Below are 17501 nucleotides of genomic sequence, written 5' to 3' on the forward strand. Positions count from 1 at the left end.
AAATGATAGCATAGAGTTTCTGAAGCTAGATCATATCCTGCTTCTCTTATGAAAGCTTGTTCTTGGAACCAAGTCACCATGCTGTGAGGAAGCACAAGTAACCACATGGAGAGATCACTGCTCTGACAGCTCCAGCTTAGGGCCCAGCCAACAGCCAGCATCAAATTGTCAAAGCTGTGAGTGAGGAAACTCTCAGATGTCAAGTCACACCCCAGCTTTGAATCTTCCCAGCAGAAGGCCCAGACATCACAGAGCAGAGACAAACTGACCCATCGTGTCCTTTCCAAATTCCTAACCCTGACAATTTGTGAGTCTAAAATAATAGCTGTTTTATGCCACTTAGTTTGGGTCTATTACACAGCAACAGTTAATCATCACAATTGCTTAAGGCAATAGAGGGACTGGACAGGTTTGAAAGTGCTTTTCACCAGAAGGCTAACCTGACTGCAGTAGGTTGACATTGGTGGCAGAGGGACCCAGTAGGGAACCACTGATACAATATGGCAGGTTTTATATGATGCCAACCTGAATACTGAAGTGGGGAGAGTGTTTACAGAGGACAGATTAAATGTAGGGGTTAAGAAAAAGAGAGTTCAAATCCATTCTAAATATACTGCATATATTGAACCTGCATCATGTTAGGAGAATCTAAGAAGTGTCAAGCAAGAAGAAATTTAGGACTAGAAGCAGAACACTGGTTTTGGTTAAAACCTTGAAAACAGAAGAGATTACCTCTGAGATTATGCTGAGGAAAGGTTTTATCCTCAGCCTTTATGAGAGGGACCAGGTATGGTAAGTCACAGAGGCAGAATTCTAGGGTTATAACATCACAAACAAGTTCTGGAAAAAGTAATCATTGTTAGTGCCAAATGCTGCCAAGAGGTCAAAGGATAAAGTACTAAGAAAAGAGACTGAAACCAAAAAGGAGACCAGAAAAGGACCCAGGGTCAGAGGAACGCTTCTCCACCCCTGACTACAAGTAGAATCAGAGACACAAACTGAAGAGTGAAATGAGACAAAGCCTGCTTAAGTACATCAGTCTTTAGTCTCCATTCAGATAGACAATTTCCTGTGAGTCTGCAAAGAGGAAGTGAATAGGAACTGTTGAAATGAGATGCCGAAAGTGGGCACAGGAACACCTGCCACTAATCTACCTCACCAAGATAAGGGACAGATTAGACTCCTATCAAGTGTTTTGAGTTCTCTGGCATTGTAGTAGATCCGATACTGCTCTTTCAGCCTGGAAGAGGAACAGTTCTTAGCATTTGTTGAACTCCACAACATTCCTGTGAGGTAGATATTATTGTTGGATGAAGAAACAAAGGCCACACAGCAAGTCAAAAGCCAAGGCAAGATTAGAATGGGGCCTGCCTCCCATAGGGGGGGAAAGGCTAGTTGTCTGGATTCCTTTTGTGTCAGTAATAGGTTCTTTGATCTATAACATGGAAGAGGCTTGTTTCTGAGGAGGTTGTGAAAATAGATTCATTAATGACCATACAGTTTTCTGAAACTCACTGAGCGTGATATGGAAAAAAGGTGCAACCACCCAGAGTCTAGAAACAATTAAAGAAATTCCAGGAACAGCGAAGATTCTACGAACAGCCAGAGAGACAAGGCATTGGGGAAGAATCAGTCTGGGTGGCAACCAGGAGGGAAGAGGCAGTTGGGGACGGACGGACCTTTGAGAGGTGGCTGTGTGCCAGCTATTCCACACATGGCTTCCTTCTGCTTCTTCACTTTGGGCAGATGGCATGAAAGTGGCTGGGGTGAACTGAACAGTAACTGGGTTCCTTCCAGGCTGAGCTGGAGAACAAAAGGGCAGTTCTTTAGAGTAGAGGGGTTCTGGATCAGAGCACTTCCGGGGCCCCCAGGACCAGTGAGGAAGAGGGGTCATGCTTTTGTGAAATATTTACTTGAAATCCCTGGAGAAGCAGCAGCATCCCATCAATCCTTCAGGCACTGCATACATCTTTTTCCAAAAACTCCCTTTCTTAATAAAAGTGAAAAAGCAATGATGACACTGAAAAGTAGTCAGGGCCTTATTATAAATGACCAGTAATGGAGTTTAAGATAAAAGAAGCTGGCACATGCAAGGTCACAGGCCTTTACTGAGTACCTAACATCAACTATCTCATTTAATATCTGCAACTCCCTCTGGAGGCACCGGCAGTCCCATTTCAGAGAGATGAAACCAAGGCCTAGAAAGGTCTACCCCTTGCCCAAGGCCATCCAGCTAGTTTATGACAGAGCCAGGATTTGAGTCCTGACATGCCTCATCGCAAAGCTCATGTTCTCTTCTGTGCATTGCACGGCCTACTTCCCAATAGTCACAAGTTCAACATTAGTCAGGTCTGAACTAATGAGGTCTATTGTACCGCCTCAGAGATGACTGCGCCTCGAAGCTGGAGAATGTGTAGGGAAGGGCACTGACATTACATATGCCTGAACTATGTGTGCAATTCGTGGAGGATAAAGACGTGACCAGGACCAATTCCGTAGTATGAGAGGCAAAGTGACTACCATTCCTCCCCTCCCCAGAGAGCTGGCTGTGCACTGGACCCCTCACTGCTCTTGGATTTCCCCACTCTTGACCCTTCACCAAGCACTGTCCTCCTCCTCCATTCCCTCAGAGCCTTGATTTGGTTGGCAAGAGTGTTGGGTTAATTAAATAAACCAACCACTGCTAAGTCGTTAGCTAATACATTATCCTTTCTAGGATACAGGCTTTAACTCAGTTAATAGTATATTACCACCATAAAGGTACAAAGAAGTAATGATAATGGTGGACATCTCAGGCATCCTGGAAGACAGCTTCTGGGCAACCTGGCCTTCAGGTGTTTCCTCAGATAATCAATCAATCAACTAGGTAATATGTTTTATCAATACCTACTGATGGATTAAGTAGATTAACTGATTTAATGAAGTAGGTACAATTATTACTCCCATTTTGCAGAGAGGAAATAGCCACAGAGAGGTTCAATATCCTCCCAAAGTCACACAGCTAATCAGCAGCAGAAGCAGGAGTCAAACCCAGGCAATCTGGATCCTGAGCCATGCTCTTCACCACCCACCCATGTAGTTTTCAAAGTGTGATTTGCAGACCTTTGGGATCCCCAACAGTCTTTCAGGAGATGCAAATAGTACCAAAATATTATTTGCCTTTTCCACTGTGTTGGTGATTTGTACAGAAGTACAAAAGTAATGACAGCTAAAAGTGCTGAGACCTCAGTATGAATTGAGGCAAAAATGTACCCATAGTCATTGTATTCTCACCTGTACACATTCAGTAATGGAGTCCTTGATAAGCTGCATAAATTACTAATTTTTAAAAATCCTGACCCTAAAGCACTGGTCTTCCAAAATACTGTGTGATAAAATGGAAAGTACACATAAAGCACTTTTGCATATACTGAAGTAACATGTTATCTCAACATGTGACTGATTGTAGGCTGCCACAGCCACTTTCTTCATGGAATACCATTTTTACCTCAAAAAAAAAGACCGACAGGCAGCCACAGCTATTCAGAACTGGGAATCTGACATACTCTTGAAAATAAATGAAGAGCGTCTGTGACTTCAAAGAAAACAACTGACAGTATTTATACTGCTAATGATGAAATAGGAGCTTTCAAGCAAAAGTGAGGATTTGGGGAAACTTGTATTTTACCATCACGAGCTTGCAGCTTACCAATATTTAAAGATTTCTGAGATGAGATTGGTTAGGACAGCAATGATTGATTTTTTTTTTTGATACTGTATAATAACGTCAACATCTGGAAGATCTGAATAACCCAAAATTTTCTAAATAATTAATATATGATATTACAAATTCCTGCATTAGTAAGAGATTCTAATGTAACAGAAAATTAAAGTTCATTTGTATGGTTTCAGATACTATACAGCAAATAATCTTTAAGAAACCACTACTTGTCAAGTTTTGATGTAGTATCAAAGAAGAATATCTATAATTCTCTGAAAAGCCTGTTGACTCTCTTTCCAACTATATATCTGGGTGATCCCAGATTTTCTTCATATATTTCAACCAAAATAATATATCAGACTGAATGCATAAATAGATATACAAATGTATATACCTCCTCTTGAGCAAGGCATTAGAGAGATTTGCAAAAAGCCAATATTCCATTACATTTTCTAGCTATTTCTAAGAAAGCATTATTTCTATTAATATATAATTGTTTTATTATTGTCATCCTTAAGCAAATTAATAAATACCTTCAAATTTTCTTAGTTTTAACTTCAGATATGGTGAATATCAAAAGTTCCTTGGAGTCCTCAATACTTTGTAGTAAGTAGCATAAAGAACTCCAGAGACCAGAAGTTTGAAGACTACTGCTGCACAGCATGGAATCTAGAAGAAGAGAAGCCCAAAGAGCAGGTGGTACAGCTGCATCATTTTCCAGGTGAGAGGGTGCCATGAGAAACGGCCATGAATCTCCCAGACTTCTCAGCAAGTAAGTTTCAAGGACTCTATTTCTCATCAGGTTTTATGGCTTAATGACAATAGGCATTAGAGACCATTCTCAACTTCTTGCTGTTCCCAGAGTGTACACATTTTCTCTTTTGTCCTAAGAAACTCTTACTCTCCTTGAAGGAGACTTCTAGCACAGTAGATGCTTGCCTCTGCCTTCTGCCTCCAAGCATCCTGCATAACCCTTTCCTACAGCATTAAGCATGTGGTTGTAATATTTGCTTACATGGCTATCTGATAGAAGTGTAAGGCCTCAAAAGGCAGAATTTTGTCTTAATTCCAGCATTTTGCTCAGTACTTGGCACATAGAGTAAAACTCAAAAAAGATCTGTTCAATTAATGAAACTAATTAAGTCCCCACCATGCACCAAGCTATCTCACAATGGCATCCTGACCTCTCCAGGGGAAAACTGCTAGCCAGCCAAGAATAGTGCAGGGTTTTTAGTGCTCCTCAGTATGGCACTCAACTGACATTCTGAATATCAAGTCTTTTATAAGTTAGATTGGTATGAATCTTGAAATTGTAAAATGGAGACCCAATTCCAGGGAAGCCCCTTATAAGACACCAGTCTCCCCACCCACAAGTGCCCTCCCTGTAAGGACACCAGTCTCCTTCAGTGATAAACTGTGTCACAAGTCCTCTAAAGCCAACAACATGCTTTTGAAGCAGATTTGAATTAGAAATTTTTAAGGAAAATGAAGAGTATATAAAGCCAATTAAAAAGTAATGCTGTAGTTTGAACTGCTACACGATCAGGGACTTTACAACTCAATTAGAGAAAAAGATTTTTTCGTCAAATTTAATGTAAGCAATGCGTGGGAATAAAGGATGTTGAGTCAGATAATCCCCTGTGAGCATCACAGACAATACAATGTGCATAAGTTATGAAAAATTTTCACATAGCTCAGGATGTTACAGCTTCTTTCTGGAATGCTGCTACTGTCCTGTTAATCCCCACCCCCACCCCAACACACAATGTTCTCTTATCCTGTTGTTCATCCAGTCTCTACCCTTCTTTCTGCCTTTCCTTCCACTATACCTTGTTCTGATGCCTCCCCCTCTATTCATCTAGGAACTGAGGGAGGATATAATAAAGCTGACAAGCATAATAAGACATTCACAACCTTCTTAGGTTCTGCTGAAGAATGTCATCTTATTTCCTTACTTCTACAGAGCATGAACCTTGGAAATCACCTATTCTCGCCCCCCTACTTTACTAGAGTGGGAACTGAGAAAAATAATGTTAACTTACTGAAATGCTATACTTCCTTAATTTATTTCTGTATATTTCAGGAAAACTGATGCCAAGGGAAAGAATACCCACAGGTACAATAGGGAAAGGAACTAAAGAATGCATAAGAAGACTGTCAGCACCTACTCAGCATCATTTATTGAGTATCTACTCTATGGTGGATGACAGAGGCCCTGTGTTAGCACAGGCAGACATAGTACACTCTAACTGTGCATTAAAAATTTAACAGATATTAAATTGGATCCAAAAAAAAGGTAAATGCAAACAAATGAAACCAAAATAAATACAGTAGACTAGGAAAACAAAAAAACAGCAAGACCTCTATGAATGAGACAGTAAAGAAATGGAGGAAAACAAAACATTTATTCTGATTAAGAAAAAAATCTATCTCTCATTGCAAACAAAATTGGGTAAAGACTAAGCAATTTACTTATGCTGCAATATAAGGATTTGTTTAGAAAGTGTACATTCATTAATGGAAAAGGATTTCTGGAGACAACTTTTCAAAACCCCAATAACATTCCAGTATTTTTCAGAAGGTTTCCTCAGCCCCCGCACTTCGCCACAAGAGGGTGCACACTTCCTTATTAATAGGGTAGCCAAAAGCAAACTTAAATTCACGTCTGCTCAGGCACCTCTCTCCAGGACCCCTGAGCCTCAGGGTAATGAGCATCTGCACAGTTTTGTAGGTTAAACCTTTTTCACATGTATTATCTCATGAAATTCTAACAATAGCTCTGTGAGAGTGAGAGGGTGAAAAGTACCAATCTCATTTTTAAAGATGAGGAAGCACACTCAGAGGTGAAGTGACTTGCCCAAGGTTAAAGAGGGAATAACGTCACAGCCCAAAGTTGAAGTAATGTCTTCTGATTTCCAAATCCTATACTTACACTTTCCTTAGTTCCCTTTAAGAACATAATCAAAACCCATACCTCAATCATTCAGTACCTCCATCCATCTGTTCCACTTATTTTGAGCAAAGAATCATACACTGGGGAGATCCAGGAGACTTTGCTTGCCTTTGCAGTATTAAAGCTCTTTTTTTTTAAAGTGTGTGTTAACACCTGGCAATTACTTTTATGGGTTTCCAATGAGGTGAGAAGTGTGCTGACACTTGTCTACAGTGTTCTACGGCGGCATTCACACGGACTAGAATAATTTTTAGTGTTGCTTAGGACACAGAAATTAACTGAAAACTCATATTTCTTGGACAGATCCTATGAGATTCAGGCTAACATGTAACTCCAAAGGCCTTCTCTTGTGAGAGACAGTATAGCACAATGGTCACTGACTTGAACTTGGCAGCCAGACTACGTGAGTTCAAATCCAGATTTTGCCACTTACCCTGTGACCTTGGCCAATTCCTCAACTCCAGGGTGTCTCAGTCTCCCCGTAGTAGAATGGAGAGAAGAACAAGTGCTCCCTCACAGTGTACTAGTGAAGATACCGATACCATCCGTACACGAAAGAGCACATGACAAGCTCTCAAGCCACAAAAGGCTGTCCTTATTCTAAAAGCACAGACGGCATTCTCAATTACAGTGATTGACAAAGAAAACAGCTTAATATGCTTTATGTCAGAGCAGAACTGCATTTTATGACAGTTTGTACACATGAAAATATATTTAAATCCTTTAATAATCTATGTGCACAGCAAATTCTATCTTAAATCATGTAGAGTATTGATAGAAGTTGCTAAGGAGTATACAGTTTTCCTATCTTTGCTTTTATGACACTGTTTGTTGTATCTGTGACTGATTTGATGCCAAGTCTCTCAGGAAAGAAAAGCAAAATGACAGAGTTCCTCTGGGAAGAGATAATAAGCTTTATGCAGCAGAGGGGAAGCTCCCTGCCCTAGAAACCTGAAGACCCAGGTTGAATCACAGTTCTGCCACTACCCAGCGTTCCCCTGACCCTCTTCCAACACAGTCTTCGTATCCTTATCATCAAGCTCCTAACTGGCCATAGAAGTGGGGCTGGCTGTTTGTTGAGTGAGTGAATGAACAGGAATGGGAAGAGTGGCACTGACGCAGGCTGTGAGGGTAGGAGAAAAGGTTAGTTTACAAACTACATGTATACACTTGTTAACTAAAGTCCTAGGCCAGTTCGCCTTGCCAGTGTGCTGGGGCTAAGAATCTTCCCTCTCTCTCAGGTCGTTTTCTTAGTGGTGGTATCACAGGCCCTCAGGGGACCCCAGACCACCGTTCTCAGTCCTATTCAATTTTCCAGACCAAATTCACCAGAACACTAAGGCTGGGTGCTCCTGCACCTGGTTGAAGCTGCGCTGGTATCTAGCTAGGCCATGTGGCCTCATGTGGGCTCAGAGGTGGGGACTCTTTTGCAGGTCTGAATATCTTCCAGCTCCTTCCAAGGACCCCAACACACTTGATGCCTTACCATTTTGAGCAACACACTCCTCGCTTTAAGACTGCCCTCTCAATTCTTATTTAGTTTGGACACGCCTCCTGTGAGGTAGAGATAAATCTGTGGCTACATCCCAATGAATGGTGAATACCTTTTATAGCTTCGGCCTCAGATTTTATTGGATGTCCCCAAGGGCTCTTTTTTTTTTTTTTTTTTTTTTACTGAGACAGAATTTTAATCAATGGGTTAAAAATGAAAAAAAAATGGGTTAAAAATGTATATAACTGTGTTGAACATAATATATGTAATCCTGAATTCCAGCTAATACATGTATTGTTTTCTCTATGTGGTAATCCTCAGCACCAGCAAACCTGATAAATCATTGACTAGCCATTTGTTGCTAGAAAGCTTTGACACAAGACTGCTTTTGTAACATAGCACACTCCCATATTATGTTTAGAATGGAATTTGAGCTCTTAAAATTGATTTGCACTAATTTTAGAGAGAATATTTATTGGTTAAAATGAGGTATATCTGTGCTGTAGGTTCATGAGCACACACTTCAATTTCTGATAAAGGAAGCTTTTCTATACATCATTATAAAATTTTACTTTGTGAAAAGAGCAATCTAATTCATGAGATATGCATCCTAAGGGCATGTACACAATGTAAGCACATAGCATAAGGTCAGCGTGCGATGAACACACATCCTCTCCTGGGGATGTAACTTCACACACACAACATGTGTAAGATAATTCCCTACCCATGCAATGGCAATGTCTTACTGCATTCAAAGGACAAAGGACTGCAGTGCCTCCTAGGCTCCGTCAAGAATGTTTCCACTTGCTCACCAAGTGTGGCTGCTAATTTTATAGCACGGAGGCTCCTTTGTATCTTGCTCACAACCTGAAATGCCCGGCAGGGAGCACCATAGAGGGAGGAATCACTCACCTGATTGCAGAGTTAAATAGCTACACTCTAAGGGTTTCAATTTAGGCTTCATGGACAGTCAGCAAGGTTGGACTGCATGACACTGGGGACGTGCCTGAGTTTGGCTTCTGCAAGAGTGTAACAAGACTCTTTCTTTTGACCCTGATATGCAAAACTGTGCAATCAGAACTGGGTGGCAAATCCATGCTAGGAAGGGCCATGATCTCAGCCATCAAAATTAGAACTCGAAAGCCCTCCCCAAATGTAGGCAGAAGAGCTCAGTTGTAAATGCCTCCTCTATATGGGGCTTTGATACTTCTCTTGGGATTCCAATCTACAAGCCAGCAAGTCTCTCCATAAAACAGCTTTTCCTAAGGTTTAGCGTTAATTTTTATTTCTTTTTATATACTGCTTTGATTGGTTCTAAATACATTTTCTCTTTCCATGATGTTTACATCCTTCACATTCTTAGGGACTGTTATCATATCCCCTTTAATCATCCTTTGGCCAAGCTATACATATTTAGCTCCTTTCATCTCTCCTATGTCCTTCCTTCCAGCAGTGTTGGCTCCTCTTTAAATTCCTTCTAATCTGTCAACGTCTTTCTGAAACTGATGCACACCCTCCTTTAATAAACATGGTAGGTACTCCCTGTTTCCTTTTTTTTTTTTTTTAAGTTTTTTATTTATTTATGATAGTCACAGAGAGAGAAAGAGAGGCAGAGACATAGGCAGAGGGAGAAGCAGGCTCCATGCACCAGGAGCCCGACGTGGGATTCGATCCTGGGTCTCCAGGATCGTGCCCTGGGCCAAAGGCAGGCGCCAAACCGCTGCGCCACCCAGGGATCCCTACTCCCTGTTTCCTAAGTTTCCCAAAGACTCCTATAGTAAAAAAATATTGGGTCTGGAGTCAGAAGTGTAATCTGGCTCTGCTGTAAGCCTCAGTTATCCTTTCTATTAAATGGGAATGATTTCTCTGTTGATTTAAGATAAGATAAAATATAAAATCACTTTGCAGATTATAAAATACTATGCATGAAGAATATGCATATATATTACTTGTATAATTTTAAAAGCTTAAACAAAGAAAAATAAGATTGGAAACAAGTACATCAATTAATGGTTATTAAATCTGGTGGTAGTATCAGGAGTAATGGTTACATTATTCTGTGATTTTGGTATTTTTTATTTTCAATTTATGGAATTACTCATTTATTTACTCACTGAAAGTATTTATGGAACTTCTTTCATATGCAGGACAGTGGGCTGGATGATATGGGTGAACATGGATTTGATGTTTTTTATTTTAATGTATGGAATTACTCACTTATTAAAAGTATTTATTCAACCTCTACTATATGCAAGACAATGGGCTGGATGATATGGTGAATATAAAAGAAGGACTTCAAGAAGTTATCATTTCAAGTTCTTAGAAACTGACTACATACTTGCTTTGGATCACATAGTATTAGAAAGCTGTTGCTGCTGTACCTTCAAAAATTTTTTTATTGAGGTATAATTAACATATAACTATTGTTCCTTTGATTATGCTTTAAAACACTAGAGTAATTTATTATTTCCTTAGAACAAATTGTAAGAAACAGAATTACTAGGTCAAAGGTTTTATCAATATTTAAGCCCCAAATTTCCAAATAATTTCCCAGAAAGGGTATGCCAATTTATACCCTCATCACTGATGTACGAATATCTATTACCACGGTCTTGCCAACACTGGGTATTATCTTTTTCCCCATCTAATGGATTGCTTTTAGAAGTCACAAATAGGAGGAAATCTAAAATAGATTAATTTCTACTAAAACAAAATATCCCCATGTGGTACCCATTTTGGTATTGCCTTTTGGTAGTCGAGTGTTCCATAGAATCTTTGAGTGCTTATTACTTTCCAGGCAATATGTTAGGGGTTAGACTACAAAGATGACTCTGCCCTTTAAGGGCTCATAAATCCAGTGCAAAAGATAAACACCAATAATTACAGAACACTATGGAAAGTGCTCCTTCCTTAAGATGTACACCTAAAATGCAAAAACATCACAGAAGAAGCAGCCGAGAGTAGTCAGGGAGGCTTCAAGGAAGTGGTGACATCTGAGTTGGGTTTTGAAGGGTAATCTTCAGGGTAAACTTAGGTCATGACCAGAAAAGGAAGAAAGGAGAGTAATCCAGGCACAGGAGCCAGTTGCTGGTTTGTGTAGCCACTAGAATCCTCTCCACGAAAATGTTTTATTACATAAAGTCTTAGCAATCCAGATTCAAGCCTCATGGGTAGTTTTAGTGTTATCATCTCTCTTTATCACTTGCAGTTGCATTTCTGTCCATGGAAAAGCAATCAGCAAATCTTCCCACTACTTCATCCAGTAACTCAAGGTGCAAGATTTCTCGTGCTTCCTTCACAGAGAATACTTTCACAAATACAACTTGGGAGCCATTTTGTTGAACACAATCTTTAAAAATTAGATTGTCAAGCTGTAAGAGGATATTTAATCCTTAATGACCCTTAAATAGTTTCTTCATTTAAGAAGCAAAACAAATAAGCAAAGGGGGGGGGGAATGAGACAGAGAGAGAAAGAGACAAAGCAAGAAACACACTCTAAACTATACAGAACAAACTGAGAATTACAGGGTGGGGTGGGGGTGGGGGGTTAAATAGATGATGGAGGTGAAGGAGTGCACTTGCTGTGATGAGCACTGGGTGTTGTACGGAAGTGCTGAATCACTCTATTGTACACTTGAAACTAATATAACACTGTATGTTAACTAACTGGAATTTAAATGAAAACGTAAGGAATTCGTTTTCTCAAGTAAGGCAGGAGGGAATATGAATGAGATTAATAATGAGGTTAATGAGATTAACTCCCTTCTACTCCTAAAAAAATCAATTGGATCTACACAAAATCCAGTTTAAAAATAGTATAAGGGCGCCTGGACGGCTCAGTTGAGTGGACACTTTTGATTTTGGCTCAGGTTGTAATCTCAGGTTCCTGGGATGGAGACCCGTGTTCAATCTATGCTCAGTGGGGAGTCTGCTTGAGGATTCTCTTCTTCTCCCTCTGTCCTTTCCCCTGCTCACACTTGCTCACTCTCTCTTTAATAAATACATCAATCTTTAAAAAATAGTATAAAAATCTATTTTGGCATCATATCATTTTCAAATAATATAAATATCCCTAAAAGCAGCCCTTTTATATGTGTTTTCACATGTCATCAGTGGCAAATATAAATACCCATGCCCTGGAATTTAACTGTTCTGAAAAATTCTTGCAGAACATCAATCTGCAGCACACCTGGGGTGGAGGGGACAACTGCAACTGTACTGGGTCAAAGCCTCTAATTTATTCCATAATTTTCAAAGCTGAAAACACCTCTCCAGGTCACTAATCCTCTAAATTGCAGAGGATTTAAATAGAATTGGCAGAAAATCACATACAAAAGGGCCTCTCTGGTCTTTTATAAATTATTAGAAAATGGCTTTTGAATTACTTTGTCAATTATTTTCACTTAAATTTAAGCCCTTCAAATTGCACCCTATGGCTCAGATATCTTCCTAAAGGCTTTGTTATCAAAAGGCAAATAAATCTCTCAATCTCAATGATAGCCTGGCCTTCTCCTGTCTCCCTAGGAATCACCACCACCTGCTGGAATGCAGCTGAGCTTGGCTGGAGCATACACTTAACATCTCTGATGCTGCATGCATGAGGGAGACAGCTTTTCCTGCCTGGAGCCCTAGGGGAAGGCTATGACCCCAGATTCCAGGTAAGCAACCACACAGAGCTTCTGTCCAGGCCCACAATGCAGCCCAGATCCCAGATAAGGCTTCAGATCATCTGCCACTGAGTCCAAGAGTCACAAGTCAAATCTGTGTTCAGATATGGGAAATTATTAGTTATCCCATCTTTATAAAAAGATGCCATGAGATTTTGTCTGATTTTTTCTTTTTTCTTTTTTCTTTTTCAGTAGTCAAAAAGCAAAGGGGATCTTCATACATAGAAAACCACAAAATAGATCTCTTGATTTGTTTGTAAATTTAGAAAGATAGAAATCACACAAGGTGAAAAATAAAATATTTACCTATTTGTTCATTCATTATTTAATCAGCAAACACCTACTATGTGCTAGACACTGTGCTGGGCTGAGGATACTGAAATGCATGGCTCACAGCTCCTATAACACTGAGTTTTATACAGATTGACACCATTTTCTCCTTTATGTTTCATGGCTATCTGCTGGATTTCCAACAGAAGTAGACTACTTATTCATCTGAGAATAATATTATTCACCTTCTAACCTTACAAATATAGTCTTTGAGGTCTTTTTTTTCCAGTTTATACTACTAAGCATAATAGTTAAAAGTGAATGCCCATTCTGAGTCAAACATCAAACTAACCCATTTTCCCTATATTATCAAGCATAATCCTTTAAGCTAGATACTCTACTACTGCCTCTTCACAGGTGAGGAATGCAAGCTCAGAACCATAGGTGACTTGCCCAAAATTATACACCGAGTAAGAGGTAGACCTAGGATATGAACTAAGGTCTGCCGGACCAGAACTTACGCTCTTCACTGGCAAGCTTTTTTTTTAAGATTTTATTTATTTATCCTGAGAGACAGAGGGAGGGTGGGGTGGGCAGAGACACAGGCAGAGGGAGAAGCAGGCTCCCTGCATGGAGCCCGATACAGGACTCGATCCCAGGTCTCCAGGATCACGCCCTGGGCTGACAGCAGCGCTAAACCACTGAACCACCCGGGCTGCCCTTAACTGGCAAGCTTTGTAGCCTTCATTTATTCAAGAGACTGTTAAGATTACTTGGAGATGGGGGATCCCAGGGTGGCTCAGCGGTTTAGCACTGCCTTCACCCTGGGGCGTGATCCTGGAGTCCAGGGATGGAGTCCCACGTCAGGCTCCCGCATGGAGCCTGCGTCTCCCTCTGCCTGTGTCTCTGCCTCTCTTTCTCTCTGTGTCTCTCATGAATAAACAAATAAAATCTTAAAAAAAAAAAAAAAAAAAAAAGATTACTTGGAGATGGAAAGAATTTTTGGATATTTTCTGAAGAATTTTCTATGGAAGGCACAGGGGCAAAATATTCCAATAACATCTCAGAGATAAGTTCAGAAAGTTACTGGTTTGCAAACAGCTTACCAGCACACTGATGGTTTTATAAACCCAACAGTAACACAAGGAGAATATCTTGCTGCCAGCAAAGTAAAACTTTGAAACTGCTAGCTATAAATTTGGACTTTTATTAAACTTCTTAAATTTCAAGAGCTTGGCCTTTAAAAAAAAAAAAAGATTTTATTTATTTATTTATTTATTTATTTGAGAGAGAGAGAGACAGAAAGAGAGAGAGTGAGCATAAGCAGGGGGAGGGGCAAAGGGAGAAGCAGACTCTCTGCTGAGCAGGGAGCCTGATGTGGGGCTTGATGCCGAGATTCCAAGATCATGACCTGACCCGAAGGCAGATGCTTAACTGACTGAGCCACCCAGGCACCCATGAGCTTGGCCTTTTAGACTCAACTTACTTACTTTTTCTTTCTGTCTCTTTCTTCTTTCTTTTGGTTTCTTTCTTTCATATTCAAAATACTTGGGCTAATGTATCTGATAAGTACATAATGAAAAATGAACTAGTACTAACAGCAAACATACCTTGTACTACGAAGAACTGCTATTTATCATTGTCCAAAAACCTAGAATTCACCCTGAACAGAACTCTGGGCCCAAGAGGATTACAGATAAGGAAGACTCGAAACCCAGAATAGAAAGCCATGGGAAGGGTGACAACAAGAACCAGTCATTAAGATTACAAAAATAACGATAGTCAGGGCAGCTTCCTGGCCATGGCAACCTGTACAGTCACTCAGGGCCCTGCACGCCAAAGGGCCTGTGCTTTGTTTAATGCTCTCCTGGAGCCACACAGGAACTCTTAATAATTTTATCTTTGCATTTGTGTTTTGTAAGTAAAGTCCAATAGAATAGTGGACCATGTGTATGAACAGAGGAGACAGAGATCATGTGCATGTTGTTCTGCTTTGTCATCCATTTCAGCAAGACTCAGAGCAAGCTCCAGGCAAGCATGTGGGGTCTGTGACTGAGTGAGTGGAGGTGCAGCCCCAAGAAAGAATGCCTTCCATTGGCACCAGAACTTGTCTTGAAGGTAGCATTTTTTTTTTTGGTAGCATTTTTTAAAAATTTTATTTATTTACTCATGAGAGATAGAGATAGAGGAGAGAGAGGCAGAGACACAGGCAGAGGGAGAAGCAGGCTCAATGCAGGAGCCCGACGCGGGACTCAATCCAGGGACTCCAGGATCACTCCCTGGGCCGAAGGCAGGTGTTAAACCGCTGAGCCACCCAGGGACCCCCTTGAAGGTAGCATTAAGGCAATATCATCCTAAGAAACATGAACAACCAAGGAACTCTGTAATATCCATTTTCACTCATGTTACTCTCCCCCATTAGCCAACCACTTACACTGAAAATGATCATGTTTGATGTAAAAGGAAGGGAGAAGATAGGGTAATCTGTAGTCATTTTCCATTAGTCCTTACTATCAGTAAACTGAAGGTGGTGGTGGTGGAACATGCACATATTCAGTGAAAGAAAAATGGCTGAGTTAGTTTGGTGCAGTATTTCTACTATTCCAGAAAGAACAATGAATGAGGTACAAAATAATACATTTTTGTAGTTTTGGTGATTTTGCATATGAATTAAATGCTTATATTTGCATTTTAAATTTATAGTGGAATTTAAGAAACAAAACAAGTGAACAAAGGGAGAAGAAAAAGAGAGACAAATCAAGAAACAGACTCTTAACTACAGAGAAAAAACAGATGGCTACCAGAGGGGAGGGGTGGGGGGACGAGTGAAGTAAGAGTCCACTTATGATGAGCAATGAGTAACAAATAGAACTGTTGAACAGGTGTATATGGTACACCTGAAACTAATGTAACACTGCATGTTAACTATACTGGAATTAAAATTAAAAACTTAATAAACTGGCATCATACCATATAAAGGTAAACAGTAAAATTCATAATAATAATTTAAAAATTAGAAAGTTCCCTTACTTAGAATGACATTAAAATAGCAAATAAAATACACCACAAGTCAAGAGAGAGACCATGGATGAAAGGTAAAAGCTCTGTATTTTAGTACCTTGAAACAACACTTTTCCCCTGTGGTTTTGAAAAAGGGCTCTCCCATTTTCATTCTGCACATGGCCCAACAAGCCTCGACAATAATAACAGATGAAAGGATTAAATTATGATTGATTCACTGCCTGTCTCCAGTCAAACTTCAAATGAAGAGGTGAAAGACTAGATAATTCAATAAGAAAGCAAAAAAACATGACTGTTTCGAATTCTGACTTTGGTGAAATCAACTCAACACACACACATAACCTTCTTCCACCATATGCAACAACACAGAGAATCACAGAAAACCAAGGGTATTCAGACTGAAAAAAGAGAAAAAAAAAATTTATACCGAGTCTGTCACAGATATCTCTAGTGGGGTCCCAGACTGTATAGCAGGGCTTCCCTGTGAAGGAACATGCAGAGAGGACAAGTGGTATCACTGACACATTTTCAGTGCAAATCTCTGTATGACCCGAGCAGCCTCAGACTTCAGCAATGACTTATTGCTCATGTGCACCTGTCCTATCTGGCACCTTAGGGCAGAAAGATAACTGCTTATGTTTGATGGATGCCTTAGACTTAATAAGCACAAGCACTTTCATATAGAGACCTACTTTATTTCTACCACAGCCACATGAGGAACTTAGGAAAAGCAATTTTTAATAAATTTTTTATTATCAGTATTCAGATGCTAAAAGTAAAGTTGCTTTTATTGTTCTTGACCTGTGATTACACAAGCATTCACTTTAGACTTATTCGTTAAACTTCATGTGTGTTTTATGTACTTTGTTGTATAAGTCTGCAACAGAAAGAACAAAAGGTAACAAGTGTTTACTGTGAGAGATTAAAAAAGAAAGTTAAAAATCTCCCATATTCCCAAAGAAAGCTATTAACAACTTGATGCTTCCCCCCAGCCCCACCCCCATTTTTTAGAACGAGAAAAAGCTCAAGGGAAAGGCCATGTCCGTTCCTTTACACTCCTTGCTAACGAGAGGGGGAGGAGGGGGCAGACGGAGAGAGAGAATTGTAAGCAGGCTCCATGCTCAGCATGGAACTCGACTTGGGGCTTGAACTCGTGACCCTGAGATCATGACATGAGCTGAAACCAAGAGTGAGATGCTTAATTGAGCTACCCTTTTTTGTTTTCATAAAACTGGAATCATGCTTTCCATGATGATACATCTCTTTCCCTCCAATATATCACGTTTTTATACAGCATTAAAAATTAAACATAGGGGGTGCCTGGGTGGTGCAGTTGGTTAAGTGTTGGACTCTTGATTTTAGCTCAGGTCATGACCTCAGGGTTGTGAGATAGAGCCC

General features: G+C 40.0%; 1 protein-coding gene and 1 long non-coding RNA gene across 8 annotated transcripts in view; one reads left to right on the forward strand and one right to left on the reverse strand.

The window, feature by feature from the left end:
- Positions 1–17501, reverse strand: part of IGF2BP2 (insulin like growth factor 2 mRNA binding protein 2) — a 154766-nt gene that overhangs the window by 68994 nt on the left and 68271 nt on the right. The gene's annotated exons all lie outside the window — the stretch shown is intronic.
- Positions 852–13098, forward strand: LOC144302533 (uncharacterized). Of its 4 annotated transcripts, XR_013369435.1 has the most exons (6): positions 852–1349; positions 4250–4472; positions 5784–5996; positions 9599–9676; positions 12670–12803; positions 13005–13098. It is a non-coding gene; the product is annotated as an uncharacterized LOC144302533 (long non-coding RNA). The 4 variants fall into 4 exon arrangements; XR_013369437.1 differs by lacking the exon at positions 5784–5996 and having other exon boundaries at positions 9596–9676; XR_013369436.1 differs by lacking the exon at positions 5784–5996.

Source organism: Canis aureus, chromosome 31 (genome assembly GCF_053574225.1).
Source record: "Canis aureus isolate CA01 chromosome 31, VMU_Caureus_v.1.0, whole genome shotgun sequence".
NCBI lineage: Eukaryota > Metazoa > Chordata > Mammalia > Carnivora > Canidae > Canis > Canis aureus.